The sequence below is a fragment of the Pseudophryne corroboree genome, chromosome 3 (assembly GCF_028390025.1).
Source record: "Pseudophryne corroboree isolate aPseCor3 chromosome 3, aPseCor3.hap2, whole genome shotgun sequence".
Taxonomy (NCBI): Eukaryota; Metazoa; Chordata; class Amphibia; order Anura; family Myobatrachidae; genus Pseudophryne; species Pseudophryne corroboree.
Window position 1 is genome coordinate 117177139 of NC_086446.1, and position 22265 is coordinate 117199403.

A 22265-nucleotide genomic window follows, 5' to 3' on the forward strand; every position below is an offset into this window, starting at 1 on the left:
TCTACCATCCAAGTACTAACCAGGCCCAACACTGCTTAGCTTCCAAGATCAGATGAGATTGGGCGTATCCAGTGTGGTGTGGCTGTAGATGAGCTTTGTGGTTTCTGTTAGAACTTTTCTACTTCTAACTACTGGTTCATAAATGAATACGTTTGAAAATGGAATGCATCAACAGAACAGTGTTGGCAGTATAAAAATATCTACAGCACCTTGTATTCCCAGGTGGTCTCCCATCCAAGTACTAACCAGGCACAACACTGCTTAGCTTCCAAGATCAGATGAGATTGGGCGTATCCAGTGTGGTGTGGCTGTAGATGAGCTTTGTGGTTTCTGTTAGAACTTTTCTACTTCTAACTACTGGTTCATAAATGAATACGTTTGAAAATGGAATGCATCAACAGAACGGTGTTGGCAGTATAAAACTATCTACAGCACCTTGTATTCCCAGGTGGTCTCCCATCCAAGTACTAACCAGGCCCAACAATGCTTAGCTTCCAAGATCAGATGAGATTGGGCGTATCCAGTGTGGTGTGGCTGTAGATGAGCTTTGTGGTTTCTGTTAGAACTTTTCTACTTCTAACTACTGGTTCATAAATGAATACGTTTGAAAATGGAATGCATCAACAGAACTGTGTTGGCAGTATAAAACTATCTACAGCACCTTGTATTCCCAGGTGGTCTCCCATCCAGGTACTAACCAGGCACAACACTGCTTAGCTTCCAAGATCAGATGAGATTGGGCGTATCCAGTGTGGTGTGGCTGTAGTTGACCTTTGTGGTTTCTGTTAGAACTTTTCTACTTCTAACTACTGGTTCATAAATGAAAACGTTTGAAAATGGAATGCATCAACAGAACGGTTTTGGCAGTATAAAAATATCTACAGCACCTTGTATTCCCAGGTGGTCTGCCATCCAAGTACTAACCAGGCCCAACATTGCTTAGCTTCCAAGATCAGATGAGATTGGGCGTATCCAGTGTGGTGTAGCTGTAGATGAGCTTTGTGGTTTCTGTTAGAACTTTTCTACTTCTAACTACTGGTTCATAAATGAATACGTTTGAAAATGGAATGCATCAACAGAACGGTGTTGGCAGTATAAAAATATCTACAGCACCTTGTATTCCCAGGTGGTCTCCCATCCAGGTACTAACCAGGAACAACACTGCTTAGCTTCCAAGATCAGATGAGATTGGGCGTATCCAGTGTGGTGTGGCTGTAGTTGACCTTTGTGGTTTCTGTTAGAACTTTTCTACTTCTAACTACTGGTTCATAAATGAAAACGTTTGAAAATGGAATGCATCAACAGAACGGTTTTGGCAGTATAAAAATATCTACAGCACCTTGTATCCCCAGGTGGTCTCCCATCCAAGTACTAACCAGGCCCAACACTGCTTAGCTTCCAAGATCAGATGAGATTGGGCGTATCCAGTGTGGTGTGGCTGTAGATGAACTTTGTGGTTTCTGTTAGAACTTTTCTACTACTAACTACTGGTTCATAAATGAATACGTTTGAAAATGGAATGCATCAACAGAACGGTGTTGGCAGTATAAAAATATCTACAGCACCTTGTATTCCCAGGTGGTCTCCCATCCAAGTACTAACCATGCCCAACACTGCATAGCTTCCAAGATCAGATGAGATTGGGCGTATCCAGTGTGGTGTGGCTGTAGATGAGCTTTGTGGTTTCTGTTAGAACTTTTCTACTTCTAACTACTGGTTCATAAATGAATACGTTTGAAAATGGAATGCATCAACAGAACGGTGTTGGCAGTATAAAAATATCTATAGCACCTTTTATTCTCAGGTGGTCTCCCATCCAAGTACTAACCAGGCCCAACACTGCTTAGCTTCCAAGATCAGATGAGATTTGGCGTATCCAGTGTGGTGTGGCTGTAGATGAGCTTTGTGGTTTCTGTTAGAACTTTTCTACTTCTAACTACTGGTTCATAAATGAATAAGTTTGAAAATGGAATGCATCAACAGAACGGTGTTGGCAGTATAAAAATATCTACAGCACCTTGTATTCTCAGGTGGTCTCCCATCCAAGTACTAACCAAGCCCAACACTGCTTAGCTTCCAAGATCAGATGAGATTGGGCGTATCCAGTGTGGTGTGGCTGTAGATGAGCTTTGTGGTTTCTGTTAGAACTTTTCTACTTCTAACTACTGGTTCATAAATGAGTACGTTTTAAAATGGAATGCATCATCAGAACGGTGTTGGCAGTATAAAAATATCTACAGCACCTTGTATCCCCAGGTGGTCTCCCATCCAAGTACTAACCAGGCCCAACACTGCTTAGCTTCCAAGATCAGATGAGATTGGGCGTATCCAGTGTGGTGTGGCTGTAGATGAACTTTGTGGTTTCTGTTAGAACTTTTCTACTACTAACTACTGGTTCATAAATGAATAAGTTTGAAAATGGAATGCATCAACAGAACGGTGTTGGCAGTATAAAAATATCTACAGCACCTTGTATTCCCAGGTGGTCTCCCATCCAAGTACTAACCATGCCCAACACTGCATAGCTTCCAAGATCAGATGAGATTGGGCGTATCCAGTGTGGTGTGGCTGTAGATGAGCTTTGTGGTTTCTGTTAGAACTTTTCTACTTCTAACTACTGGTTCATAAATGAATACGTTTGAAAATGGAATGCATCAACAGAACGGTGTTGGCAGTATAAAAATATCTATAGCACCTTTTATTCTCAGGTGGTCTCCCATCCAAGTACTAACCAGGCCCAACACTGCTTAGCTTCCAAGATCAGATGAGATTGGGCGTATCCAGTGTGGTGTGGCTGTAGATGAGCTTTGTGGTTTCTGTTAGAACTTTTCTACTTCTAACTACTGGTTCATAAATGAGTACGTTTTAAAATGGAATGCATCAACAGAACGGTGTTGGCAGTATAAAAATATCTACAGCACCTTGTATTCCCAGGTGGTCTCCCATCCAAGTACTAACCAGGCCCAACACTGCTTAGCTTCCAAGATCAGATGAGATTGGGCGTATCCAGTGTGGTGTGGCTGTAGATGAGCTTTGTGGTTTCTGTTAGAACTTTTCTACTTCTAACTACTGGTTCATAAATGAATAAGTTTGAAAATGGAATGCATCAACAGAACGGTGTTGGCAGTATAAAAATATCTACAGCACCTTGTATTCCCAGGTGGTCTCCCATCCAAGTACTAACCAGGCCCAACACTGCTTAGCTTATAAAGATCAGATGAGATTGGGCGTAAACAGTCTGGTGTGGCTGTAGGTAAGCTTTGTGGTTTCTGTTAGAACTTTTCTACTTCTAACTACTGGTTCATAAATGAATACGTTTGAAAATGGAATGCATCAACAGAACGGTGTTGGCAGTATAAAAATATCTACAGCACCTTGTATTCCCAGGTGGTCTGCCATCCAAGTACTAACCAGGCCCAACATTGCTTAGCTTCCAAGATCAGATGAGATTGGGCGTATCCAGTGTGGTGTGGCTGTAGATGAGCTTTGTGGTTTCTCTTAGAACTTTTCTACTTCTAACTACTGGTTCATAAATGAGTACGTTTTAAAATTGAATGCATCAACAGAACGGTGTTGGCAGTATAAAAATATCTACATCACCTTGTATTCCCAGGTGGTCTCCCATCCAAGTACTAACTAGGCCCAACACTGCTTAGCTTCCAAGATCAGATGAGATTTGGCGTATCCAGTGTAGTGTGGCTGTAGATGAGCTTTGTGGTTTCTGTTAGAACTTTTTTACTTCTAACTACTGGTTCATAAATGAATACGTTTGAAAATGGAATGCATCAACAGAACGGTGTTGGCAGTATAAAAATATCTACAGCACCTTGTATTCCCAGTTGGTCTCCCATTCAAGTACTAACCAGGCCCAACACTGTTTAGCTTCCAAGATCAGATGAGATTGGGCGTATCCAGTCTGGTGTGGCTGTAGAGGAGCTTTGTGGTTTCTGTTAGAACTTTTTTACTTCTAACTACTGGTTCATAAATGAATACGTTTGAAAATGGAATGCATCAACAGAACGGTGTTGGCAGTATAAAAATATCTACAGCACCTTGTATTCCCAGGTGGTCTCCCATCCAAATACTAACCAGGCCCAACACTGCTTAGCTTCCAAGATCAGATGAGATTGGGCGTATCCAGTGTGGTGTGGCTGTAGATGAGCTTTGTGGTTTCTGTTAAAACTTTTCTACTTCTAACTACTGGTTCATAAATGAATACGTTTGAAAATGGAATGCATCAACAGAACGGTGTTGGCAGTATAAAAATATCTACAGCACCTTGTATTCCCAGGTGGTCTCCTATCCAAGTACTAACCAGGCCCAACACTGCTTAGCTTCCAAGATCAGATAAGATTGGGCGTATCCAGTCTGGTGTGGCTGTAGATGAGCTTTGTGGTTTCTGTTAGAACTTTTCTACTTCTAACTACTGGTTCATAAATGAATACGTTTGAAAATGGAATGCATCAACAGAACGGTGTTGGCAGTATAAAAATATCTACAGCACCTTGTATTCCTAGGTGGTCTCCCCTCAAAGTACTAACCAGGCCCAAGACGGCTTAGCTTCCTAGATCAGATGAGTTTGGGTGTATCCAGTCTGGTGTGGCTGTAGATGAGCTTTGTGTGGTTTCTATTAGAACTTTTCTACTTCTAACTACTGGTTCATAAATGAATACGTTTTAAAAAGGAATGCATCAACAGAACGGTGTTGGCAGTATAAAAATATCTACAGCACCTTGTATTCCCAGGTGGTCTACCATCCAAGTACTAACCAGGCCCAACACTGCTTAGCTTCCAAGATCAGATGAGATTGGGCGTATCCAGTGTGGTGTGGCTGTAGATTAGCTTTGTGGTTTCTGTTAGAACTTTTCTACTTCTAACTACTGGTTCATAAATGAATACGTTTGAAAATGGAATGCATCAACAGAACAGTGTTGGCAGTATAAAAATATCTACAGCACCTTGTATTCCCAGGTGGTCTCCCATCCAAGTACTAACCAGGCACAACACTGCTTAGCTTCCAAGATCAGATGAGATTGGGCGTATCCAGTGTGGTGTGGCTGTAGATGAGCTTTGTGGTTTCTGTTAGAACTTTTCTACTTCTAACTACTGGTTCATAAATGAATACGTTTGAAAATGGAATGCATCAACAGAACGGTGTTGGCAGTATAAAACTATCTACAGCACCTTGTATTCCCAGGTGGTCTCCCATCCAAGTACTAACCAGGCCCAACAATGCTTAGCTTCCAAGATCAGATGAGATTGGGCGTATCCAGTGTGGTGTGGCTGTAGATGAGCTTTGTGCTTTCTGTTAGAACTTTTCTACTTCTAACTACTGGTTCATAAATGAATACGTTTGAAAATGGAATGCATCAACAGAACGGTGTTGGCAGTATAAAACTATCTACAGCACCTTGTATTCCCAGGTGGTCTCCCATCCAGGTACTAACCAGGCACAACACTGCTTAGCTTCCAAGATCAGATGAGATTGGGCGTATCCAGTGTGGTGTGGCTGTAGTTGACCTTTGTGGTTTCTGTTAGAACTTTTCTACTTCTAACTACTGGTTCATAAATGAAAACATTTGAAAATGGAATGCATCAACAGAACGGTTTTGGCAGTATAAAAATATCTACAGCACCTTGTATTCCCAGGTGGTCTGCCATCGAAGTACTAACCAGGCCCAACATTGCTTAGCTTCCAAGATCAGATGAGATTGGGCGTATCCAGTGTGGTGTGGCTGTAGATGAGCTTTGTGGTTTCTGTTAGAACTTTTCTACTTCTAACTACTGGTTCATAAATGAATACGTTTGAAAATGGAATGCATCAACAGAACGGTGTTGGCAGTATAAAAATATCTACAGCACCTTGTATTACCAGGTGGTCTCCCATCCAGGTACTAACCAGGAACAACACTGCTTAGCTTCCGAGATCAGATGAGATTGGGCGTATCCAGTGCAGTGTGGCTGTAGATGACATTTGTCGTTTCTGTTAGAACTTTTCTACTTCTAACTACTGGTTCATAAACGAAAACGTTTGAAAATGGAATGCGTCAACAGAACGGTGTTGGCAGTATAAAAATATCTACAGCACCTTGTATTCCCAGGTGGTCTCCCATCCAAGTACTAACCAGGCCCAACACTGCTTAGCTTCCAAGATCAGATGAGATTGGGCGTATCCAGTGTGGTGTGGCTGTAGACGAGCTTTGTGGTTTCTGTTAGAACTTTTCTACTTCTAACTACTGGTTCATAAATGAATACATTTGAAAATGGAATACATCAACAGTACGGTGTTGGCAGTATAAAAATATCTACAGCACCTTGTATTCCCAGGAGGTCTCCCATCCAAGTACTAACCAGGCCCAACACTGCTTAGCTTCCAAGATCAGATGAGATTGGGCGTATCCAGTGTGGTGTGGCTGTAGATGAGCTTTGTGGTTTCTGTTAGAACTTTTCTACTTCTAACTACTGGTTCATAAATGAATACGTTTGAAAATGGAATGCATCAACCAGAACGGTGTTGGCAGTATAAAAATATCTACAGCACCTTGTATTCCGGGATGGTCTCCCATCCAAGTACTAATCAGGCCCAACACTGCTTAGCTTCCAAGATCAGATGAGATTGGGCGTATCCAGTGTGGTGTGGCTGTAGATGAGCTTTGTGGTTTCTGTTAGAACTTTTCTACTTCTAACTACTGGTTCATAAATGAATACGTTTGAAAATGGAATGCATCAACAGTACGGTGTTGGCAGTATAAAAATATCTACAGCACCTTGTATTCCCAGGAGGTCTCCCATCCAAGTACTAACCAGGCCCAACACTGCTTAGCTTCCAAGATCAGATGAGATTGGGCATATCCAGTGTAGTGTGGCTGTAGATGAGCTTTGTGGTTTCTGTTAGAACTTTTCTACTTCTAACTACTGGTTCATAAATGAATACGTTTGAAAATGGAATGCATCAACCAGAACGGTGTTGGCAGTATAAAAATATCTACAGCACCTTGTATTCCCAGATGGTCTCCCATCCAAGTACTAATCAGGCCCAACACTGCTTAGCTTCCAAGATCAGATGAGATTGGGCATATCCAGTGTGGTGTGGCTGTAGATGAGCTTTGTGGTTTCTGTTAGAACTTTTCTACTTCTAACTACTGGTTCATAAATGAATACGTTTGAAAATGGAATGCATCAACAGAACGGTGTTGGCAGTATAAAAATATCTACAGCACCTTGTATTCCCAGGTGGTCTCCCATCCAGGTACTAACCAGGAACAACACTGCTTAGCTTCCGAGATCAGATGAGATTGGGCGTATCCAGTGTGGTGTGGCTGTAGATGACATTTGTCGTTTCTGTTAGAACTTTTCTACTTCTAACTACTGGTTCATAAATGAAAACGTTTGAAAATGGAATGCATCAACAGAACGGTGTTGGCAGTATAAAAATATCTACAGCACCTTGTATTCCCAGGTGGTCTCCCATCCAAGTACTAACCAGGCCCAACACTGCTTAGCTTCCAAGATCAGATGAGATTGGGCGTATCCAGTATGGTGTGGCTGTAGATGAGCTTTGTGGTTTCTGTTAGAACTTTTCTACTTCTAACTACTGGTTCATAAATTAATACGTTTGAAAATGGAACGCATCAACAGAACGGTGTTGGCAGTATAAAAATATCTACAGCAGCTTGTATTCCCAGGTGATCTCCTATCCAAATACTAACCTGGCCCAACACTGCTTAGCTTCTAAGATCAGATGAGGTTGGGCGTATCCAGTTTGGTGTGGCTGTAGATGAGCTTTGTGGTTTCTGTTAGAACTTTTCTACTTCTAATTACTGGTTCATAAATGAATACGTTTTAAAATGGAATGCATCAACAGAACGGTGTTGGCAGTATAAAAATATCTACAGCACCTTGTATTCCCAGGTGGTCTCCCATCCAAGTACTAACCAGGCCCAACATTGCTTAGCTTCCGAGATCAGATGAGATTGGGCGTTTCCAGTGTGGTGTGGCTGTAGATAAGCTTTGTGGTTTCTGTTAGAACTTTTTTACTTCTAACTACTGGTTCATAAATGAATACGTTTTAAAATGGAATGCATCAACAGAACAGTGTTGGCAGTATAAAAATATCTACAGCACCTTGTATTCCTAGGTGGTCTCCCCTCCAAGTACTAACCAGGCCCAACACGGCTTAGCTTCCAAGATCAGATGAGTTTGGGTGTATCCAGTCTGGTGTGGCTGTAGTTGAGCTGTGTGGTTTTTGTTAGAACTTTTCTACGTCTAACTACTGGTTCATAAATGAATACGTTTTAAAATGGAATGCATCAACAGAACGGTGTTGGCAGTATAAAAATATCTACAGCACCTTGTATTCCCAGGTGGTCTCCATTCCAAGTACTAACCAGGCCCAACACTGCTTAGCTTCCAAGATCAGATGCGATTGGGCGTATCCAGTGTGGTGTGGCTGTTGATGAGCTTTGTGGTTTCTGTTAGAACTTTTCTACTTCTAACTACTAGTTCATAAATGAATACGTTTGAAAATGGAATGCATCAACAGAACGGTGTTGGCAGTATAAAAATATCTACAGCACCTTGTATTCCGAGGTGGTCTCCCATCCAAGTACTAACCAGGCCCAACACTGCTTAGCTTCCAAGATCAGATGAGATTGGGAGTATCCAGTGTGGTGTGGCTGTAGATGAGCTTTGTGGTTTCTGTTAGAACTTTTCTACTTCTAACTACTGGTTCATAAATGAATACGTTTGAAAATGGAATGCATCAACAGAACAGTGTTGGCAGTATAAAAATATCTACAGCACCTTGTATTCCCAGGTGGTCTCCCATCCAAGTACTAACCAGGCACAACACTGCTTAGCTTCCAAGATCAGATGAGATTGGGCGTATCCAGTGTGGTGTGGCTGTAGACGAGCTTTGTGGTTTCTGTTAGAACTTTTCTACTTCTAACTACTGGTTTATAAATGAATACATCTGAAAATGGAATGCATCAACAGTACGGTGTTGGCAGTATAAAAATATCTACAGCACCTTGTATTCCCAGGTGGTCTCCCATCCAAGTACTAACCAGGCCCAACACTGCTTAGCTTCCAAGATCAGATGAGATTGGGCGTATCCAGTATGGTGTGGCTGTAGATGAGCTTTGTGGTTTCTGTTAGAACTTTTCTACTTCTAACTACTGGTTCATAAATGAATACGTTTGAAAATGGAATGCATCAACAGAACGGTGTTGGCAGTATAAAAATATCTACAGCACCTTGTATTCCCAGGTGGTCTCCCATCCAAATACTAACCAGGCCTAACACTGCTTTGCTTCCAAGATCAGATGAGATTGGGCGTATCCAGTGTGGTGTGGCTGTAGATTAGTTTTGTGGTTTCTGTTAGATCTTTTCTACTTCTAACTACTGGTTCATAAATGAATACGTTTTAAAATGGAATGCATCAACAGAACGGTGTTGGCAGTATAAAAATATCTACAGCACCTTGTTTTCCCAGGTGGTCTCCCATCCAGGTACTAACCAGGAACAACACTGCTTAGCTTTCAAGATCAGATGAGATTGGGCGTATCCAGTGTGGTGTGGCTGTAGATGACCTTTGTCGTTTCTGTTAGAACTTTTCTACTTCTAACTACTGGTTCATAAATGAAAACGTTTGAAAATGAAATGCATCAACAGAACGGTGTTGGCAGTATAAAAATATCTACAGCACCTTGTATTCCCAGGTGGTCTCCCATCCAAGTACTAACCAGACCCAACACTGCTTAGCTTCCAAGATCAGATGAGATTGGGCGTATCCAGTGTGGTGTGGCTGTAGACGAGCTTTGTGGTTTCTGTTAGAATTTTTCTACTTCTAACTACTGGTTTATAAATGAATACATTTGAAAATGGAATGCATCAACAGTACGGTGTTGGCAGTATAAAAATATCTACAGCACCTTGTATTCCCAGGTGGTCTCCCGTCCAAGTACTAACCAGACCCAACACTGCTTAGCTTCCAAGATCAGATGAGATTGGGCGTATCCAGTATGGTGTGGCTGTAGATGAGCTTTGTGGTTTCTGTTAGAACTTTTCTACTTCTAACTACTGGTTCATAAATGAATACGTTTGAAAATGGAATGCATCAACAGAACGGTGTTGGCAGTATAAAAATATCTACAGCACCTTGTATTCCCAGGTGGTCTCCCATCCAAATACTGACCAGGCCTAACACTGCTTAGCTTTCAAGATCAGATGAGATTGGGCGTATCCAGTGTGGTGTGGCTGTAGATTAGTTTTGTGGTTTCTGTTAGATCTTTTCTACTTCTAACTACTGGTTCATAAATGAATACGTTTTAAAATGGAATGCATCAACAGAACGGTGTTGGCAGTATAAAAATATCTACAGCACCTTGTATTCCCTGGTGGTCTCCCATCCAAGTGCTAACCAGGCCCAACACTGCTAAGCTTCCAAGATCAGATGAGATTGGGCGTATCCAGTGTGGTGTGGCTGTAAATGAGCTTTGTGGTTTCTGTTAGAACTTTTCTACTTCTAACTACTGGTTCATAAATGAATACGTTTGAAAATGGAATGCATCAACAGAACGGTGTTGGCAGTATAAAAATATCTACAGCACCTTGTATTCCCAGGTGGTCTCCCATCCAAGTACTAACCAGGCCCAACACTGCTTAGCTTCCAAGATCAGATGAGATTGGGTGTATCCAGTGTGGTGTGGCTGTAGATGACCTTTGTGGTTTCTGTTAGAAATTTTCTACTACTAACTACTGGTTCATAAATGAATACGTTTGAAAATGGAATGCATCAACAGAACGGTGTTGGCAGTATAAAAATATCTACAGCACCTTGTATTCCCAGGTGGTCTCCCATCCAAGTACTAACCAGGCCCAACACTGCTTAGCTTCCAAGATCAGATGAGATTGGGCGTATTCAGTGTGGTGTGGCTGTAGATGAGCTTTGTGGTTTCTGTTAGAACTTTTCTACTTCTAACTACTGGTTCATAAATGAATACGTTTGAAAATGGAATGCATCAACAGAACGGTGTTGGCAGTATAAAAATATCTACAGCACCTTGTATTCTTAGGTGGTCTCCCATACAAGTACTAACCAGGCCCAACACTGCTTAGCTTCCAAGATCAGATGAGATTGGGCGTATCCAGTGTGGTGTTGCTGTAGATGAGCATTGTGGTTTCTGTTAGAACTTTTCTACTTCTAACTACTGGTTCATAAATGAGTACGTTTGAAAATGGAATGCATCAACAGAACGGTGTTGGCAGTATAAAAATATCTACAGCACCTTGTATTCCCAGGTGGTCTCCCATCCAAGTACTAACCAGGCCCAACACTGCTTAGCTTTCAAGATCAGATGAGATTGGGCGTATCCAGTGTGGTGTGGCTGTAGATGAGCATTGTGGTTTCTGTTAGAACTTTTCTACTTCTAACTACTGGTTCATAAATGAATACGTTTGAAAATGGAATGCATCAACAGAACGGTGTTGGCAGTAAAAAAATATCTACAGCACCTTGTATTCCCAGGTGGTCTCCCATCCAAGTACTAACCAGGCCCAACACTGCTGAGCTTCCAAGATCAGATGAGATTGGGCGTATCCAGCATAGTGTGGCTGTAGATGAGCTTTGTGGTTTCTGTTAGAACTTTTCTACTTCTAACTACTGGTTCATAAATTAATACGTTTGAAAATGGAATGCATCAACAGAACAGTGTTGGCAGTATTAAAATATCTACAGCACCTTGTATTCCCAGGTGGTCTCCCATCCAAGTACTAACCAGGCCCAACACTGCTTAGCTTCCGAGATCAGATGAGATTGGGCGTTTCCAGTGTGGTGTGGCTGTAGATAAGCTTTGTGGTTTCTGTTAGAACTTTTCTACTTCTAACTACTGGTTCATAAATGAATACGTTTTAAAAAGGAATGCATCAACAGAACTGTGTTGGCAGTATAAAAATATCTACAGCACCTTGTATTCCTAGGTGGTCTCCCCTCCAAGTACTAACCAGGCCCAACACGGCTTAGCTTCCAAGATCAGATGAGTTTGGGTGTATCCAGTCTGGTGTGGCTGTAGATGAGCTGTGTGGTTTTTGTTAGAACTTTTCTACGTCTAACTACTGGTTCATAAATGAATACGTTTTAAAAAGGAATGCATCAACAGAACGGTGTTGGCAGTATAAAAATATCTACAGCACCTTGTATTCCCAGGTGGTCTCCCATCCAAGTACTAACCAGGCACAACACTGCTTAGCTTCCAACATCAGATGAGATTGGGCGTATCCAGTGTGGTGTGGCTGTAGATGAGCTTTGTGGTTTCTGTTAGAACTTTTCTACTTCTAACTACTGGTTCATAAATGAATACGTTTGAAAATGGAATGCATCAAAAGAACGGTGTAGGCAGTATAAAAATATCTACAGCACCTTGTATTCCCAGGTGGTCTGCCATCCAAGTACTAACCAGGCCCAACATTGCTTAGCTTCCAAGATCAGATGAGATTGGGCGTATCCAGTGTGGTGTGGCTGTAGATGAGCTTTGTGGTTTATGTTAGAACTTTTCTACTTCTAACTACTGGTTCATAAATGAATACGTTTGAAAATGGAATGCATCAACAGAACGGTGTTGGCAGTATAAAAATATCTACAGCACCTTGTATTCCCAGGTGGACTCCCATCCAGGTACTAACCATTAACAACACTGCTTAGCTTCCAAGATCAGATGAGATTGGGCGTATCCAGTGTGGTGTAGCTGTAGATGACCTTTGTCGTTTCTGTTAGAACTTTTCTACTTCTAACTACTGGTTCATAAATGAATACGTTTGAAAATGGAATGCATCAACAGAACGGTGTTGGCAGTATAAAACTATCTACAGCACCTTGTATTCCTAGGTGGTCTCCCCTCCAAGTACTAACCAGGCCCAACACGGCTTATCTTCCAAGATCAGATGAGTTTGGGTGTATTCAGTCTGGTGTGGCTGTAGATGAGCTGTGTGGTTTCTGTTAGAACTTTTCTACTTCTAACTACTGGTTCATAAATGAATACGTTTTAAAAAGGAATGCATCAACAGAACGGTGTTGGCAGTATAAAAATATCTACAGCACCTTGTATTCCCTGGTGGTCTCCCATCCAAGTACTAACCAGGCCCAATACTGCTTAGCTTCCAAGATCAGATGAGATTGGGCGTATCCAGTGTGGTGTGGCTGTAGATTAGTTTTGTGGTTTCTGTTAGATCTTTTCTACTTCTAACTACTGGTTCATAAATGAATACGTTTTAAAATGGAATGCATCAACAGAACGGTGTTGGCAGTATAAAAATATCTACAGCACCTTGTATTCCCTGGTGGTCTCCCATCCAAGTGCTAACCAGGCCCAACACTGCTAAGCTTCCAAGATCAGATGAGATTGGGCGTATCCAGGTTGGTGTGGCTGTAAATGAGCTTTGTGGTTTCTGTTAGAACTTTTCTACTTCTAACTACTGGTTCATAAATGAATATGTTTGAAAATGGAATGCATCAACAGAACGGTGTTGGCAGTATAAAAATATCTACAGCACCTTGTATTCTCAGGTGGTCTCCCATCCAAGTACTAACCAGGCCCAACACTGCTTAGCTTCCAAGATCAGATGAGATTGGGTGTATCCAGTGTGGTGTGGCTGTAGATGACCTTTGTGGTTTCTGTTAGAACTTTTCTACTACTAACTACTGGTTCATAAATGAATACGTTTGAAAATGGAATGCATCAACAGAATGGTGTTGGCAGTATAAAAATATCTACAGCACCTTGTATTCCCAGGTGGTCTCCCATCCAAGTACTAACCAGGCCCAACACTGCTTAGCTTCCAAGATCAGATGAGATTGGGCGTATTCAGTGTGGTGTGGCTGTAGATGAGCTTTGTGGTTTCTGTTAGAACTTTTCTACTTCTAACTACTGGTTCATAAATGAATACGTTTGAAAATGGAATGCATCAACAGAACGGTGTTGGCAGTATAAAAATATCTACAGCACCTTGTATTCCCAGGTGGTCTCCCATCCAAGTACTAACCAGGCCCAACACTGCTTAGCTTTCAAGATCAGATGAGATTGGGCGTATCCAGTGTGGTGTGGCTGTAGATGAGCATTGTGGTTTCTGTTAGAACTTTTCTACTTCTAACTACTGGTTCATAAATGAATACGTTTGAAAATGGAATGCATCAACAGAACGGTGTTGGCAGTAAAAAAATATCTACAGCACCTTGTATTCCTAGGTGGTCTCCCCTCCAAGTACTAACCAGGCCCAACACGGCTTAGCTTCCAAGATCAGATGAGTTTGGGTGTATCCAGTCTGGTGTGGCTGTAGATGAGCTGTGTGGTTTTTGTTAGAACTTTTCTACGTCTAACTACTGGTTCATAAATGAATACGTTTTAAAAAGGAATGCATCAACAGAACGGTGTTGGCAGTATAAAAATATCTACAGCACCTTGTATTCCCAGGTGGTCTCCCATCCAAGTATTAACCAGGCACAACACTGCTTAGCTTCCAACATCAGATGAGATTGGGCGTATCCAGTGTGGTGTGGCTGTAGATGAGCTTTGTGGTTTCTGTTAGAACTTTTCTACTTCTAACTACTGGTTCATAAATGAATACGTTTGAAAATTGAATGCATCAAAAGAACAGTGTTGGCAGTATAAAAATATCTACAGCACCTTGTATTCCCAGGTGGTCTGCCATCCAAGTACTAACCAGGCCCAACATTGCTTAGCTTCCAAGATCAGATGAGATTGGGCGTATCCAGAGTGGTGTGGCTGTAGATGAGCTTTGTGGTTTATGTTAGAACTTTTCTACTTCTAACTACTGGTTCATAAATGAATACGTTTGAAAATGGAATGCATCAACAGAACGGTGTTGGCAGTATAAAAATATCTACAGCACCTTGTATTCCCAGGTGGACTCCCATCCAGGAACTAACCATTAACAACACTGCTTAGCTTCCAAGATCAGATGAGATTGGGCGTATCCAGTGTGGTGTAGCTGTAGATGACCTTTGTCGTTTCTGTTAGAACTTTTCTACTTCTAACTACTGGTTCATAAATGAAAACGTTTGAAAATAAAATGCATCAACAGAACGGTGTTGGCAGTATAAAAATATCTACAGCACCTTGTATTCCCAGGTGGTCTCCAATCCAAGTACTAACCAGGCCCAACACTGCTTAGCTTCCAAGATCAGATGAGATTGGGCGTATCCAGTGTGGTGTGGCTGTAGATAAGCTTTGTGGTTTCTGTTAGAACTTTTCTACTTCTAACTACTGGTTCATAAATGAATACGTTTGAAAATGGAATGCATCAACAGAACGGTGTTGGCAGTATAAAACTATCTACAGCACCTTGTATTCCTAGGTGGTCTCCCATCCAAGTACTAACCAGGCCCAATACTGCTTAGCTTCCAAGATCAGATGAGATAAACATATCCAGTGTGGTGTGGCTGTAGATGAGCTTTGTGGTTTCTGTTAGAACTTTTCTACTTCTAAATACTGGTTCATAAATGAATACGTTTGAAAATGGAATGCATCAACAGAACGGTGTTGGCAGTATAAAAATATCTACAGCACCTTGTATTCTCAGGTGGTCTCCCATCCAAATACTAACCAGGCCTAACAATGCTTAGTTTCCAAGATCAGATGAGATTGGGCGTATCCAGTGTGGTGTGGCTGTAGATTAGTTTTGTGGTTTCTGTTAGAACTTTTCTACTTCTAACTACTGGTTCATAAATGAATATGTTTGAAAATGGAATGCATCAACAGAACGGTGTTGGCAGTATAAAAATATCTACAGCACCTTGTATTCCCAGGTGGTCTCCCATCCAAGTACTAACCAGGCCCAACACTGCTTAGCTTCCAAGATCAGATGAGATTGGGTGTATCCAGTGTGGTGTGGCTGTAGATGACCTTTGTGGTTTCTGTTAGAACTTTTCTACTTCTAACTACTGGTTCATAAATGAATAAGTTTGAAAATGGAATGCATCAACAGAACGGTGTTGGCAGTAAAAAAATATCTACAGCACCTTGTATTCCCAGGTGGTCTCCCATCCAAGTACTTACCAGGCCCAACACTGCTTATCTTCCAAGATCAGATGAGATTGGGCGCATCCAGTGTGGTGTGGCTGTAGATGAGCTTTGTGGTTTCTGTTAGAACTTTTTTACTTCTAACTACTGGTTCATAAATGAATACGTTTGAAAATGGAATGCATCAACAGAACGGTGTTGGCAGTATAAAAATATCTACAGCACCTTGTATTCCCAGGTGGTCTCCCATCCAAGTACTAACCAGGCCCAACACTGCTTAGCTTTCAAGTTCAGATGAGATTGGGCGTATCCAGTGTGGTGTGGCTGTAGATGAGCGTTGTGGTTTTTGTTAGAACTTTTCTACTTCTAACTACTGGTTCATAAATGAATACGTTTGAAAATGGAATGCATCAACAGAACGGTGTTGGCAGTATAAAACTATCTACAGCACCTTGTATTCCTAGGTGGTCTCCCCTCCAAGTACTAACCAGGCCCAACACGGCTTATCTTCCAAGATCAGATGAGTTTGGATGTATTCAGTCTGGTGTGGCTGTAGATGAGCTGTGTGGTTTCTGTTAGAACTTTTCTACTTCTAACTACTGGTTCATAAATGAATACGTTTTAAAAGGAATGCATCAACAGAACGGTGTTGGCAGTATAAAAATATCTACAGCACCTTGTATTCCCAGGTGGTCTCCCATCCAAGTACTAGCCAGGCCCAATACTGCTTAGCTTCCAAGATCAGATGAGATAAACGTATCCAGTGTGGTGTGGCTGTAGATGAGCTTTGTGATTTCTGTTAGAACTTTTCTACTTCTAACTACTGGTTCATAAATGAATACGTTTGAAAATGGAATGCATCAACAGAACGGTGTTGGCAGTATAAAAATATCTACAGCACCTTGTATTCCCAGGTGGTCTCCCATCCAAGTACTAACCAGACCCAACACTGCTTAGCTTCCAAGATCAGATGAGATTGGGCGTATCCAGTGTGGTGTGGCTGTAGATGAGCTTCGTGGTTTCTGTTAGAACTTTTCTACTTCTAACTACTGGTTCATAAATGAATACGTTTGAAAATGGAATGCATCAACAGAACGGTGTTGGCAGTATAAAAATATCTACAGCACCTTGTATTCCCAGGTGGTCTCCCATCCAAGTACTAACCAGGCCCAACACTGCTTAGCTTCCAAGATCAGATGAGATTGGGCGTATCCAGTGTGGTGTGGCTGTAGATGAGCTTTGTGGTTTCTGTTAGAACTTTTCTACTTCTAACTACTGGTTCATAAATGAATACGTCTGAAAATGGAATGCATCAACAGAACGGTGTTGGCAGGATAAAAATATCTACAGCACCTTGTATTCCCAGGTGGTCTCCCATCCAAGTACTAACCAGGCCCAACACTGCTTAGCTTCCAAGATCAGATGAGATTGGGCGTATCCAGTGTGGTGTGGCTCTAGATGAGCTTTGTGGTTTCTGTTAGAACTTTTCTACTTCTAACTACTGGTTCATAAATGAATACGTTTGAAAATGGAATGCATCAACAGAACGGTGTTGGCAGTATAAAAATATCTACAGCACCTTGTATTCCCAGGTGGTGTCCCATCCAAGTACTAACCAGGCATAACACTGCTTAGCTTCCAAGATCAGATGAGATTGGGCGTATCCAGTGTGATGTGGCTGTAGATGAGCTTTGTGGTTTCTGTTAGAACTTTTCTAATTCTAACTACTGGTTCATAAATGAATACGTTTGAAAATGGAATGCATCAACAGAACGGTGTTGGCAGTATAAAAATATCTACAGCACCTTGTGTTCCCAGGTGGTCTCCCATACAAGTACTAACAAGGCCCAACACTGCTTAGCTTCCAAGATTAGATGAGATTGGGCGTATCCAGTGTGGTGTGGCTGTAGATGAGCTTTGTGGTTTCTGTTAGAACTTTTCTACTTCTAACTACTGGTTCATAAATGAATACGTTTGAAAATGGAATGCATCAACAGAACGGTGTTGGCAGTATAAAAATATCTACAGCACCTTGTATTCCCAGGTGGTCTCCCATCCAGGTACTAACCAAGAACAACACTGATTAGCTTCCGAGTTCAGATGAGATTGGGCGTATCCAGTGTGGTGTGGCTGTAGATGACCTTTGTAGTTTCTGTTAGAACTTTTCTACTTCTAACTACTGGTTCATAAATGAAAACGTTTGAAAATGGAATGCATCAACAGAACGGTGTTGGCAGTATAAAAATATCTACAGCACCTTGTATTCCCAGGTGGTCTCCCTTCCAAAGTACTAACCAGGCACAACACTGCTTAGCTTCCAAGATCAGATGAGATTGGGCGTATCCAGTGTGGTGTGGCTATAGATGAGCTTTGTGGTTTCTGTTAGAGCTTTTCTACTTCTAACTACTGGTTCATAAATGAATACGTTTGAAAATGGAATGCATCAACAGAACGGTGTTGGCAGTATAAAAATATCTACAGCACCTTGTATTCCCAGGTGGTCTCCCATCCAAGTACTAACCAGGCTCAACACTGCTTAGCTTCCAAGATCAGATGAGATTGGGCGTATCCAGTGTGGTGTTGCTGTAGATGAGCTTTGTGGTTTCTGTTAGAACTTTTCTACTTCTAACTACTGGTTCATAAATGAATACGTTTGAAAATGGAATGCATCAACAGAACGGTGTTGGCAGTATAAAAATATCTACAGCACCTTGTATACCCAGGTGGTCTCCCATCCAAGTACTAACCAGGCCCAACACTGCTTAGCTTCCAAGATTAGATGAGATTGGGCATATCCAGTATGGTGTGGCTGTAGATGAGCTTTGTGGTTTCTGTTAGAACTTTTCTACTTCTAACTACTGGTTCATAAATGAATACGTTTGAAAATGGAATGCATCAACAGAACGGTGTTGGCAGTATAAAAATATCTACAGCACCTTGTATTCCCAGGTGGTGTCCCATCCAAGTACTAACCAGGCATAACACTGCTTAGCTTCCAAGATCAGATGAGATTGGGCGTATCCAGTGTGATGTGGCTGTAGATGAGCTTTGTGGTTTCTGTTAGAACTTTTCTAATTCTAACTACTGGTTCATAAATGAATACGTTTGAAAATGGAATGCATCAACAGAACGGTGTTGGCAGTATAAAAATATCTACAGCACCTTGTATTCCCAGGTGGTCTCCCATCCAAGTACTAACCAGGCCCAACACTGCTTAGCTTCCAAGATCAGATGAGATTGGGCGTATCCAGTGTGGTGTGTCTGTAGACGAGCTTTGTGGTTTCTGTTAGAACTTTTCTACTTCTAACTACTGGTTCATAAATTAATACATTTGAAAATGGAATGCATCAACAGTACGGTGTTGGCAGTATAAAAATATCTACAGCACCTTGTATTCCCAGGTGGTCTCCCATCCAAGTACTAACCAGGCCCAACACTGCTTAGCTTCCAAGATCAGATGAGATTGGGCGTATCCAGTGTGGTGTGGCTCTAGATGAGCTTTGTGGTTTCTGTTAGAACTTTTCTACTTCTAACTACTGGTTCATAAATGAATACGTTTGAAAATGGAATGCATCAACAGAACGGTGTTGGCAGTATAAAAATATCTACAGCACCTTGTATTCCCAGGTGGTGTCCCATCCAAGTACTAACCAGGCATAACACTGCTTAGCTTCCAAGATCAGATGAGATTGGGCGTATCCAGTGTGATGTGGCTGTAGATGAGCTTTGTGGTTTCTGTTAGAACTTTTCTAATTCTAACTACTGGTTCATAAATGAATACGTTTGAAAATGGAATGCATCAACAGAACGGTGTTGGCAGTATAAAAATATCTACAGCACCTTGTGTTCCCAGGTGGTCTCCCATACAAGTACTAACAAGGCCCAACACTGCTTAGCTTCCAAGATTAGATGAGATTGGGCGTATCCAGTGTGGTGTGGCTGTAGATGAGCTTTGTGGTTTCTGTTAGAACTTTTCTACTTCTAACTACTGGTTCATAAATGAATACGTTTGAAAATGGAATGCATCAACAGAACGGTGTTGGCAGTATAAAAATATCTACAGCACCTTGTATTCCCAGGTGGTCTCCCATCCAGGTACTAACCAAGAACAACACTGATTAGCTTCCGAGATCAGATGAGATTGGGCGTATCCAGTGTGGTGTGGCTGTAGATGACCTTTGTAGTTTCTGTTAGAACTTTTCTACTTCTAACTACTGGTTCATAAATGAAAACGTTTGAAAATGGAATGCATCAACAGAACGGTGTTGGCAGTATAAAAATATCTACAGCACCTTGTATTCCCAGGTGGTCTCCCTTCCAAAGTACTAACCAGGCACAACACTGCTTAGCTTCCAAGATCAGATGAGATTGGGCGTATCCAGTGTGGTGTGGCTATAGATGAGCTTTGTGGTTTCTGTTAGAGCTTTTCTACTTCTAACTACTGGTTCATAAATGAATACGTTTGAAAATGGAATGCATCAACAGAACGGTGTTGGCAGTATAAAAATATCTACAGCACCTTGTATTCCCAGGTGGTCTCCCATCCAAGTACTAACCAGGCTCAACACTGCTTAGCTTCCAAGATCAGATGAGATTGGGCGTATCCAGTGTGGTGTTGCTGTAGATGAGCTTTGTGGTTTCTGTTAGAACTTTTCTACTTCTAACTACTGGTTCATAAATGAATACGTTTGAAAATGGAATGCATCAACAGAACGGTGTTGGCAGTATAAAAATATCTACAGCACCTTGTATACCCAGGTGGTCTCCCATCCAAGTACTAACCAGGCCCAACACTGCTTAGCTTCCAAGATTAGATGAGATTGGGCATATCCAGTATGGTGTGGCTGTAGATGAGCTTTGTGGTTTCTGTTAGAACTTTTCTACTTCTAACTACTGGTTCATAAATGAATACGTTTGAAAATGGAATGCATCAACAGAACGGTGTTGGCAGTATAAAAATATCTACAGCACCTTGTATTCCCAGGTGGTCTCCCATCCAAGTACTAACCAGGCCCAACACTGCTTAGCTTCCAAGATCAGATGAGATTGGGCGTATCCAGTGTGGTGTGTCTGTAGACGAGCTTTGTGGTTTCTGTTAGAACTTTTCTACTTCTAACTACTGGTTCATAAATTAATACATTTGAAAATGGAATGCATCAACAGTACGGTGTTGGCAGTATAAAAATATCTACAGCACCTTGTATTCCCAGGTGGTCTCCCATCCAAGTACTAACCAGGCCCAACACTGCTTAGCTTCCAAGATCAGATGAGATTGGGCGTATCCAGTGTGGTGTGGCTCTAGATGAGCTTTGTGGTTTCTGTTAGAACTTTTCTACTTCTAACTACTGGTTCATAAATGAATACGTTTGAAAATGGAATGCATCAACAGAACGGTGTTGGCAGTATAAAAATATCTACAGCACCTTGTATTCCCAGGTGGTGTCCCATCCAAGTACTAACCAGGCATAACACTGCTTAGCTTCCAAGATCAGATGAGATTGGGCGTATCCAGTGTGATGTGGCTGTAGATGAGCTTTGTGGTTTCTGTTAGAACTTTTCTAATTCTAACTACTGGTTCATAAATAAATACGTTTGAAAATGGAATGCATCAACAGAACGGTGTTGGCAGTATAAAAATATCTACAGCACCTTGTGTTCCCAGGTGGTCTCCCATACAAGTACTAACAAGGCCCAACACTGCTTAGCTTCCAAGATTAGATGAGATTGGGCGTATCCAGTGTGGTGTGGCTGTAGATGAGCTTTGTGGTTTCTGTTAGAACTTTTCTACTTCTAACTACTGGTTCATAAATGAATACGTTTGAAAATGGAATGCATCAACAGAACGGTGTTGGCAGTATAAAAATATCTACAGCACCTTGTATTCCCAGGTGGTCTCCCATCCAGGTACTAACCAAGAACAACACTGATTAGCTTCCGAGATCAGATGAGATTGGGCGTATCCAGTGTGGTGTGGCTGTAGATGACCTTTGTAGTTTCTGTTAGAACTTTTCTACTTCTAACTACTGGTTCATAAATGAAAACGTTTGAAAATGGAATGCATCAACAGAACGGTGTTGGCAGTATAAAAATATCTACAGCACCTTGTATTCCCAGGTGGTCTCCCTTCCAAAGTACTAACCAGGCACAACACTGCTTAGCTTCCAAGATCAGATGAGATTGGGCGTATCCAGTGTGGTGTGGCTATAGATGAGCTTTGTGGTTTCTGTTAGA

The 22265-nt window shown here is 41.6% G+C and overlaps 54 non-coding genes and 45 pseudogenes across 54 annotated transcripts in view; all 99 read right to left on the reverse strand.

The window, feature by feature from the left end:
- The window catches only part of LOC135061504 (5S ribosomal RNA), a 119-nt gene extending 29 nt beyond the window's left edge, over window positions 1-90 (reverse strand). Inside the window, exon 1 of the ribosomal RNA XR_010247881.1 lies at window positions 1-90. This exon is cut by the window's left edge and continues 29 nt beyond it. This is a non-coding gene — a ribosomal RNA (5S ribosomal RNA).
- A 107-nt stretch (window positions 91-197) lies between these two features.
- On the reverse strand, window positions 198-316 carry LOC135067540 (5S ribosomal RNA). Its single transcript, XR_010253752.1, has one exon. It is a non-coding gene; the product is annotated as a 5S ribosomal RNA (ribosomal RNA).
- A 107-nt stretch (window positions 317-423) lies between these two features.
- On the reverse strand, window positions 424-542 carry LOC135063373 (5S ribosomal RNA). The gene has a single exon (XR_010249706.1). It is a non-coding gene; the product is annotated as a 5S ribosomal RNA (ribosomal RNA).
- Window positions 543-649: 107 nt separating this feature from the next.
- On the reverse strand, window positions 650-768 carry LOC134886542 (5S ribosomal RNA). The gene has a single exon (XR_010170621.1). It is a non-coding gene; the product is annotated as a 5S ribosomal RNA (ribosomal RNA).
- A 107-nt stretch (window positions 769-875) lies between these two features.
- LOC134887171 (5S ribosomal RNA) lies at window positions 876-994 on the reverse strand (annotated as a pseudogene).
- A 107-nt stretch (window positions 995-1101) lies between these two features.
- Window positions 1102-1220, reverse strand: LOC134891301 (5S ribosomal RNA; annotated as a pseudogene).
- A 107-nt stretch (window positions 1221-1327) lies between these two features.
- Window positions 1328-1446, reverse strand: LOC135065407 (5S ribosomal RNA). The gene has a single exon (XR_010251691.1). It is a non-coding gene; the product is annotated as a 5S ribosomal RNA (ribosomal RNA).
- Window positions 1447-1553: 107 nt separating this feature from the next.
- Window positions 1554-1672, reverse strand: LOC134887723 (5S ribosomal RNA; annotated as a pseudogene).
- A 107-nt stretch (window positions 1673-1779) lies between these two features.
- On the reverse strand, window positions 1780-1898 carry LOC134890561 (5S ribosomal RNA; annotated as a pseudogene).
- A 107-nt stretch (window positions 1899-2005) lies between these two features.
- LOC135060534 (5S ribosomal RNA) lies at window positions 2006-2124 on the reverse strand. The gene has a single exon (XR_010246928.1). It is a non-coding gene; the product is annotated as a 5S ribosomal RNA (ribosomal RNA).
- Window positions 2125-2231: 107 nt separating this feature from the next.
- LOC135065408 (5S ribosomal RNA) lies at window positions 2232-2350 on the reverse strand. The gene has a single exon (XR_010251692.1). It is a non-coding gene; the product is annotated as a 5S ribosomal RNA (ribosomal RNA).
- Window positions 2351-2457: 107 nt separating this feature from the next.
- On the reverse strand, window positions 2458-2576 carry LOC134887725 (5S ribosomal RNA; annotated as a pseudogene).
- A 107-nt stretch (window positions 2577-2683) lies between these two features.
- LOC135071047 (5S ribosomal RNA) lies at window positions 2684-2802 on the reverse strand. The gene has a single exon (XR_010257189.1). It is a non-coding gene; the product is annotated as a 5S ribosomal RNA (ribosomal RNA).
- Window positions 2803-2909: 107 nt separating this feature from the next.
- On the reverse strand, window positions 2910-3028 carry LOC134900380 (5S ribosomal RNA). Its single transcript, XR_010173892.1, has one exon. It is a non-coding gene; the product is annotated as a 5S ribosomal RNA (ribosomal RNA).
- Window positions 3029-3135: 107 nt separating this feature from the next.
- Window positions 3136-3255, reverse strand: LOC134896906 (5S ribosomal RNA; annotated as a pseudogene).
- A 107-nt stretch (window positions 3256-3362) lies between these two features.
- LOC135071005 (5S ribosomal RNA) lies at window positions 3363-3481 on the reverse strand. Its single transcript, XR_010257151.1, has one exon. It is a non-coding gene; the product is annotated as a 5S ribosomal RNA (ribosomal RNA).
- Window positions 3482-3588: 107 nt separating this feature from the next.
- LOC134890321 (5S ribosomal RNA) lies at window positions 3589-3707 on the reverse strand (annotated as a pseudogene).
- A 107-nt stretch (window positions 3708-3814) lies between these two features.
- LOC134892482 (5S ribosomal RNA) lies at window positions 3815-3933 on the reverse strand (annotated as a pseudogene).
- Window positions 3934-4040: 107 nt separating this feature from the next.
- LOC135061922 (5S ribosomal RNA) lies at window positions 4041-4159 on the reverse strand. Its single transcript, XR_010248287.1, has one exon. It is a non-coding gene; the product is annotated as a 5S ribosomal RNA (ribosomal RNA).
- A 107-nt stretch (window positions 4160-4266) lies between these two features.
- LOC134891579 (5S ribosomal RNA) lies at window positions 4267-4385 on the reverse strand (annotated as a pseudogene).
- A 107-nt stretch (window positions 4386-4492) lies between these two features.
- Window positions 4493-4611, reverse strand: LOC134893721 (5S ribosomal RNA; annotated as a pseudogene).
- Window positions 4612-4720: 109 nt separating this feature from the next.
- LOC135061505 (5S ribosomal RNA) lies at window positions 4721-4839 on the reverse strand. The gene has a single exon (XR_010247882.1). It is a non-coding gene; the product is annotated as a 5S ribosomal RNA (ribosomal RNA).
- A 107-nt stretch (window positions 4840-4946) lies between these two features.
- Window positions 4947-5065, reverse strand: LOC135067541 (5S ribosomal RNA). The gene has a single exon (XR_010253753.1). It is a non-coding gene; the product is annotated as a 5S ribosomal RNA (ribosomal RNA).
- A 107-nt stretch (window positions 5066-5172) lies between these two features.
- On the reverse strand, window positions 5173-5291 carry LOC135063374 (5S ribosomal RNA). Its single transcript, XR_010249707.1, has one exon. It is a non-coding gene; the product is annotated as a 5S ribosomal RNA (ribosomal RNA).
- A 107-nt stretch (window positions 5292-5398) lies between these two features.
- Window positions 5399-5517, reverse strand: LOC134886543 (5S ribosomal RNA). The gene has a single exon (XR_010170622.1). It is a non-coding gene; the product is annotated as a 5S ribosomal RNA (ribosomal RNA).
- Window positions 5518-5624: 107 nt separating this feature from the next.
- LOC134885979 (5S ribosomal RNA) lies at window positions 5625-5743 on the reverse strand. Its single transcript, XR_010170079.1, has one exon. It is a non-coding gene; the product is annotated as a 5S ribosomal RNA (ribosomal RNA).
- Window positions 5744-5850: 107 nt separating this feature from the next.
- Window positions 5851-5969, reverse strand: LOC134896194 (5S ribosomal RNA; annotated as a pseudogene).
- A 107-nt stretch (window positions 5970-6076) lies between these two features.
- On the reverse strand, window positions 6077-6195 carry LOC134901842 (5S ribosomal RNA). Its single transcript, XR_010175320.1, has one exon. It is a non-coding gene; the product is annotated as a 5S ribosomal RNA (ribosomal RNA).
- Window positions 6196-6302: 107 nt separating this feature from the next.
- LOC135059350 (5S ribosomal RNA) lies at window positions 6303-6421 on the reverse strand. Its single transcript, XR_010245756.1, has one exon. It is a non-coding gene; the product is annotated as a 5S ribosomal RNA (ribosomal RNA).
- Window positions 6422-6529: 108 nt separating this feature from the next.
- Window positions 6530-6648, reverse strand: LOC135069447 (5S ribosomal RNA). Its single transcript, XR_010255627.1, has one exon. It is a non-coding gene; the product is annotated as a 5S ribosomal RNA (ribosomal RNA).
- Window positions 6649-6755: 107 nt separating this feature from the next.
- Window positions 6756-6874, reverse strand: LOC135064685 (5S ribosomal RNA). The gene has a single exon (XR_010250987.1). It is a non-coding gene; the product is annotated as a 5S ribosomal RNA (ribosomal RNA).
- A 108-nt stretch (window positions 6875-6982) lies between these two features.
- LOC135063758 (5S ribosomal RNA) lies at window positions 6983-7101 on the reverse strand. Its single transcript, XR_010250081.1, has one exon. It is a non-coding gene; the product is annotated as a 5S ribosomal RNA (ribosomal RNA).
- Window positions 7102-7208: 107 nt separating this feature from the next.
- On the reverse strand, window positions 7209-7327 carry LOC134891710 (5S ribosomal RNA; annotated as a pseudogene).
- A 107-nt stretch (window positions 7328-7434) lies between these two features.
- On the reverse strand, window positions 7435-7553 carry LOC135059383 (5S ribosomal RNA). The gene has a single exon (XR_010245788.1). It is a non-coding gene; the product is annotated as a 5S ribosomal RNA (ribosomal RNA).
- Window positions 7554-7660: 107 nt separating this feature from the next.
- On the reverse strand, window positions 7661-7779 carry LOC134897841 (5S ribosomal RNA; annotated as a pseudogene).
- A 107-nt stretch (window positions 7780-7886) lies between these two features.
- Window positions 7887-8005, reverse strand: LOC135067848 (5S ribosomal RNA). The gene has a single exon (XR_010254057.1). It is a non-coding gene; the product is annotated as a 5S ribosomal RNA (ribosomal RNA).
- Window positions 8006-8112: 107 nt separating this feature from the next.
- On the reverse strand, window positions 8113-8231 carry LOC134895372 (5S ribosomal RNA; annotated as a pseudogene).
- Window positions 8232-8338: 107 nt separating this feature from the next.
- On the reverse strand, window positions 8339-8457 carry LOC134892205 (5S ribosomal RNA; annotated as a pseudogene).
- A 107-nt stretch (window positions 8458-8564) lies between these two features.
- Window positions 8565-8683, reverse strand: LOC135062285 (5S ribosomal RNA). The gene has a single exon (XR_010248638.1). It is a non-coding gene; the product is annotated as a 5S ribosomal RNA (ribosomal RNA).
- A 107-nt stretch (window positions 8684-8790) lies between these two features.
- On the reverse strand, window positions 8791-8909 carry LOC135070432 (5S ribosomal RNA). Its single transcript, XR_010256598.1, has one exon. It is a non-coding gene; the product is annotated as a 5S ribosomal RNA (ribosomal RNA).
- A 107-nt stretch (window positions 8910-9016) lies between these two features.
- Window positions 9017-9135, reverse strand: LOC135059385 (5S ribosomal RNA). Its single transcript, XR_010245790.1, has one exon. It is a non-coding gene; the product is annotated as a 5S ribosomal RNA (ribosomal RNA).
- Window positions 9136-9242: 107 nt separating this feature from the next.
- Window positions 9243-9361, reverse strand: LOC134888330 (5S ribosomal RNA; annotated as a pseudogene).
- A 107-nt stretch (window positions 9362-9468) lies between these two features.
- Window positions 9469-9587, reverse strand: LOC134891916 (5S ribosomal RNA; annotated as a pseudogene).
- A 107-nt stretch (window positions 9588-9694) lies between these two features.
- Window positions 9695-9813, reverse strand: LOC135065892 (5S ribosomal RNA). Its single transcript, XR_010252160.1, has one exon. It is a non-coding gene; the product is annotated as a 5S ribosomal RNA (ribosomal RNA).
- A 107-nt stretch (window positions 9814-9920) lies between these two features.
- On the reverse strand, window positions 9921-10039 carry LOC134886080 (5S ribosomal RNA). The gene has a single exon (XR_010170175.1). It is a non-coding gene; the product is annotated as a 5S ribosomal RNA (ribosomal RNA).
- A 107-nt stretch (window positions 10040-10146) lies between these two features.
- On the reverse strand, window positions 10147-10265 carry LOC134891223 (5S ribosomal RNA; annotated as a pseudogene).
- A 107-nt stretch (window positions 10266-10372) lies between these two features.
- Window positions 10373-10491, reverse strand: LOC134893318 (5S ribosomal RNA; annotated as a pseudogene).
- A 107-nt stretch (window positions 10492-10598) lies between these two features.
- LOC134887228 (5S ribosomal RNA) lies at window positions 10599-10717 on the reverse strand. The gene has a single exon (XR_010171009.1). It is a non-coding gene; the product is annotated as a 5S ribosomal RNA (ribosomal RNA).
- A 107-nt stretch (window positions 10718-10824) lies between these two features.
- On the reverse strand, window positions 10825-10943 carry LOC135060807 (5S ribosomal RNA). The gene has a single exon (XR_010247201.1). It is a non-coding gene; the product is annotated as a 5S ribosomal RNA (ribosomal RNA).
- Window positions 10944-11050: 107 nt separating this feature from the next.
- On the reverse strand, window positions 11051-11169 carry LOC134885681 (5S ribosomal RNA). Its single transcript, XR_010169791.1, has one exon. It is a non-coding gene; the product is annotated as a 5S ribosomal RNA (ribosomal RNA).
- Window positions 11170-11276: 107 nt separating this feature from the next.
- LOC135061643 (5S ribosomal RNA) lies at window positions 11277-11395 on the reverse strand. The gene has a single exon (XR_010248018.1). It is a non-coding gene; the product is annotated as a 5S ribosomal RNA (ribosomal RNA).
- A 107-nt stretch (window positions 11396-11502) lies between these two features.
- Window positions 11503-11621, reverse strand: LOC134890106 (5S ribosomal RNA; annotated as a pseudogene).
- Window positions 11622-11728: 107 nt separating this feature from the next.
- LOC135059164 (5S ribosomal RNA) lies at window positions 11729-11847 on the reverse strand. The gene has a single exon (XR_010245578.1). It is a non-coding gene; the product is annotated as a 5S ribosomal RNA (ribosomal RNA).
- Window positions 11848-11954: 107 nt separating this feature from the next.
- LOC134894193 (5S ribosomal RNA) lies at window positions 11955-12073 on the reverse strand (annotated as a pseudogene).
- A 107-nt stretch (window positions 12074-12180) lies between these two features.
- On the reverse strand, window positions 12181-12299 carry LOC134889544 (5S ribosomal RNA; annotated as a pseudogene).
- Window positions 12300-12406: 107 nt separating this feature from the next.
- On the reverse strand, window positions 12407-12525 carry LOC135071008 (5S ribosomal RNA). The gene has a single exon (XR_010257152.1). It is a non-coding gene; the product is annotated as a 5S ribosomal RNA (ribosomal RNA).
- A 107-nt stretch (window positions 12526-12632) lies between these two features.
- Window positions 12633-12751, reverse strand: LOC134896779 (5S ribosomal RNA; annotated as a pseudogene).
- A 107-nt stretch (window positions 12752-12858) lies between these two features.
- Window positions 12859-12977, reverse strand: LOC134894614 (5S ribosomal RNA; annotated as a pseudogene).
- A 107-nt stretch (window positions 12978-13084) lies between these two features.
- Window positions 13085-13203, reverse strand: LOC135068974 (5S ribosomal RNA). The gene has a single exon (XR_010255165.1). It is a non-coding gene; the product is annotated as a 5S ribosomal RNA (ribosomal RNA).
- Window positions 13204-13310: 107 nt separating this feature from the next.
- LOC134896537 (5S ribosomal RNA) lies at window positions 13311-13429 on the reverse strand (annotated as a pseudogene).
- A 107-nt stretch (window positions 13430-13536) lies between these two features.
- Window positions 13537-13655, reverse strand: LOC134900582 (5S ribosomal RNA). The gene has a single exon (XR_010174094.1). It is a non-coding gene; the product is annotated as a 5S ribosomal RNA (ribosomal RNA).
- A 107-nt stretch (window positions 13656-13762) lies between these two features.
- LOC135060818 (5S ribosomal RNA) lies at window positions 13763-13881 on the reverse strand. Its single transcript, XR_010247212.1, has one exon. It is a non-coding gene; the product is annotated as a 5S ribosomal RNA (ribosomal RNA).
- Window positions 13882-13988: 107 nt separating this feature from the next.
- On the reverse strand, window positions 13989-14107 carry LOC135061644 (5S ribosomal RNA). Its single transcript, XR_010248019.1, has one exon. It is a non-coding gene; the product is annotated as a 5S ribosomal RNA (ribosomal RNA).
- A 107-nt stretch (window positions 14108-14214) lies between these two features.
- On the reverse strand, window positions 14215-14333 carry LOC134894194 (5S ribosomal RNA; annotated as a pseudogene).
- A 107-nt stretch (window positions 14334-14440) lies between these two features.
- Window positions 14441-14559, reverse strand: LOC134893221 (5S ribosomal RNA; annotated as a pseudogene).
- A 107-nt stretch (window positions 14560-14666) lies between these two features.
- LOC134887528 (5S ribosomal RNA) lies at window positions 14667-14785 on the reverse strand (annotated as a pseudogene).
- Window positions 14786-14892: 107 nt separating this feature from the next.
- On the reverse strand, window positions 14893-15011 carry LOC134897882 (5S ribosomal RNA; annotated as a pseudogene).
- A 107-nt stretch (window positions 15012-15118) lies between these two features.
- LOC135068598 (5S ribosomal RNA) lies at window positions 15119-15237 on the reverse strand. Its single transcript, XR_010254792.1, has one exon. It is a non-coding gene; the product is annotated as a 5S ribosomal RNA (ribosomal RNA).
- A 107-nt stretch (window positions 15238-15344) lies between these two features.
- Window positions 15345-15462, reverse strand: LOC134896962 (5S ribosomal RNA; annotated as a pseudogene).
- Window positions 15463-15569: 107 nt separating this feature from the next.
- On the reverse strand, window positions 15570-15688 carry LOC134894331 (5S ribosomal RNA; annotated as a pseudogene).
- Window positions 15689-15795: 107 nt separating this feature from the next.
- On the reverse strand, window positions 15796-15914 carry LOC134887346 (5S ribosomal RNA). The gene has a single exon (XR_010171025.1). It is a non-coding gene; the product is annotated as a 5S ribosomal RNA (ribosomal RNA).
- Window positions 15915-16021: 107 nt separating this feature from the next.
- LOC135060873 (5S ribosomal RNA) lies at window positions 16022-16140 on the reverse strand. The gene has a single exon (XR_010247268.1). It is a non-coding gene; the product is annotated as a 5S ribosomal RNA (ribosomal RNA).
- Window positions 16141-16247: 107 nt separating this feature from the next.
- Window positions 16248-16366, reverse strand: LOC135058573 (5S ribosomal RNA). The gene has a single exon (XR_010245000.1). It is a non-coding gene; the product is annotated as a 5S ribosomal RNA (ribosomal RNA).
- A 107-nt stretch (window positions 16367-16473) lies between these two features.
- LOC134895973 (5S ribosomal RNA) lies at window positions 16474-16592 on the reverse strand (annotated as a pseudogene).
- A 106-nt stretch (window positions 16593-16698) lies between these two features.
- Window positions 16699-16816, reverse strand: LOC134895836 (5S ribosomal RNA; annotated as a pseudogene).
- Window positions 16817-16923: 107 nt separating this feature from the next.
- LOC135062213 (5S ribosomal RNA) lies at window positions 16924-17042 on the reverse strand. The gene has a single exon (XR_010248567.1). It is a non-coding gene; the product is annotated as a 5S ribosomal RNA (ribosomal RNA).
- A 107-nt stretch (window positions 17043-17149) lies between these two features.
- On the reverse strand, window positions 17150-17268 carry LOC134900381 (5S ribosomal RNA). The gene has a single exon (XR_010173893.1). It is a non-coding gene; the product is annotated as a 5S ribosomal RNA (ribosomal RNA).
- A 107-nt stretch (window positions 17269-17375) lies between these two features.
- LOC135062627 (5S ribosomal RNA) lies at window positions 17376-17494 on the reverse strand. Its single transcript, XR_010248975.1, has one exon. It is a non-coding gene; the product is annotated as a 5S ribosomal RNA (ribosomal RNA).
- A 107-nt stretch (window positions 17495-17601) lies between these two features.
- LOC134890305 (5S ribosomal RNA) lies at window positions 17602-17720 on the reverse strand (annotated as a pseudogene).
- A 107-nt stretch (window positions 17721-17827) lies between these two features.
- LOC135066753 (5S ribosomal RNA) lies at window positions 17828-17946 on the reverse strand. Its single transcript, XR_010252994.1, has one exon. It is a non-coding gene; the product is annotated as a 5S ribosomal RNA (ribosomal RNA).
- A 107-nt stretch (window positions 17947-18053) lies between these two features.
- LOC134893149 (5S ribosomal RNA) lies at window positions 18054-18172 on the reverse strand (annotated as a pseudogene).
- Window positions 18173-18279: 107 nt separating this feature from the next.
- On the reverse strand, window positions 18280-18399 carry LOC134894320 (5S ribosomal RNA; annotated as a pseudogene).
- A 107-nt stretch (window positions 18400-18506) lies between these two features.
- On the reverse strand, window positions 18507-18625 carry LOC135070370 (5S ribosomal RNA). The gene has a single exon (XR_010256538.1). It is a non-coding gene; the product is annotated as a 5S ribosomal RNA (ribosomal RNA).
- Window positions 18626-18732: 107 nt separating this feature from the next.
- LOC134892253 (5S ribosomal RNA) lies at window positions 18733-18851 on the reverse strand (annotated as a pseudogene).
- A 107-nt stretch (window positions 18852-18958) lies between these two features.
- On the reverse strand, window positions 18959-19077 carry LOC134890306 (5S ribosomal RNA; annotated as a pseudogene).
- A 107-nt stretch (window positions 19078-19184) lies between these two features.
- On the reverse strand, window positions 19185-19303 carry LOC135068421 (5S ribosomal RNA). Its single transcript, XR_010254623.1, has one exon. It is a non-coding gene; the product is annotated as a 5S ribosomal RNA (ribosomal RNA).
- Window positions 19304-19410: 107 nt separating this feature from the next.
- Window positions 19411-19529, reverse strand: LOC135062628 (5S ribosomal RNA). The gene has a single exon (XR_010248976.1). It is a non-coding gene; the product is annotated as a 5S ribosomal RNA (ribosomal RNA).
- Window positions 19530-19636: 107 nt separating this feature from the next.
- LOC134890307 (5S ribosomal RNA) lies at window positions 19637-19755 on the reverse strand (annotated as a pseudogene).
- Window positions 19756-19862: 107 nt separating this feature from the next.
- Window positions 19863-19981, reverse strand: LOC135066755 (5S ribosomal RNA). Its single transcript, XR_010252996.1, has one exon. It is a non-coding gene; the product is annotated as a 5S ribosomal RNA (ribosomal RNA).
- A 107-nt stretch (window positions 19982-20088) lies between these two features.
- Window positions 20089-20207, reverse strand: LOC134893982 (5S ribosomal RNA; annotated as a pseudogene).
- A 107-nt stretch (window positions 20208-20314) lies between these two features.
- On the reverse strand, window positions 20315-20434 carry LOC134894321 (5S ribosomal RNA; annotated as a pseudogene).
- Window positions 20435-20541: 107 nt separating this feature from the next.
- Window positions 20542-20660, reverse strand: LOC135070372 (5S ribosomal RNA). Its single transcript, XR_010256539.1, has one exon. It is a non-coding gene; the product is annotated as a 5S ribosomal RNA (ribosomal RNA).
- A 107-nt stretch (window positions 20661-20767) lies between these two features.
- On the reverse strand, window positions 20768-20886 carry LOC134892254 (5S ribosomal RNA; annotated as a pseudogene).
- A 107-nt stretch (window positions 20887-20993) lies between these two features.
- On the reverse strand, window positions 20994-21112 carry LOC135068422 (5S ribosomal RNA). Its single transcript, XR_010254624.1, has one exon. It is a non-coding gene; the product is annotated as a 5S ribosomal RNA (ribosomal RNA).
- A 107-nt stretch (window positions 21113-21219) lies between these two features.
- Window positions 21220-21338, reverse strand: LOC135062629 (5S ribosomal RNA). Its single transcript, XR_010248977.1, has one exon. It is a non-coding gene; the product is annotated as a 5S ribosomal RNA (ribosomal RNA).
- A 107-nt stretch (window positions 21339-21445) lies between these two features.
- On the reverse strand, window positions 21446-21564 carry LOC134890308 (5S ribosomal RNA; annotated as a pseudogene).
- A 107-nt stretch (window positions 21565-21671) lies between these two features.
- LOC135066756 (5S ribosomal RNA) lies at window positions 21672-21790 on the reverse strand. Its single transcript, XR_010252997.1, has one exon. It is a non-coding gene; the product is annotated as a 5S ribosomal RNA (ribosomal RNA).
- A 107-nt stretch (window positions 21791-21897) lies between these two features.
- Window positions 21898-22016, reverse strand: LOC134893983 (5S ribosomal RNA; annotated as a pseudogene).
- A 107-nt stretch (window positions 22017-22123) lies between these two features.
- Window positions 22124-22243, reverse strand: LOC134894322 (5S ribosomal RNA; annotated as a pseudogene).
- Between the last annotated feature and the right edge of the window lie 22 nt (window positions 22244-22265).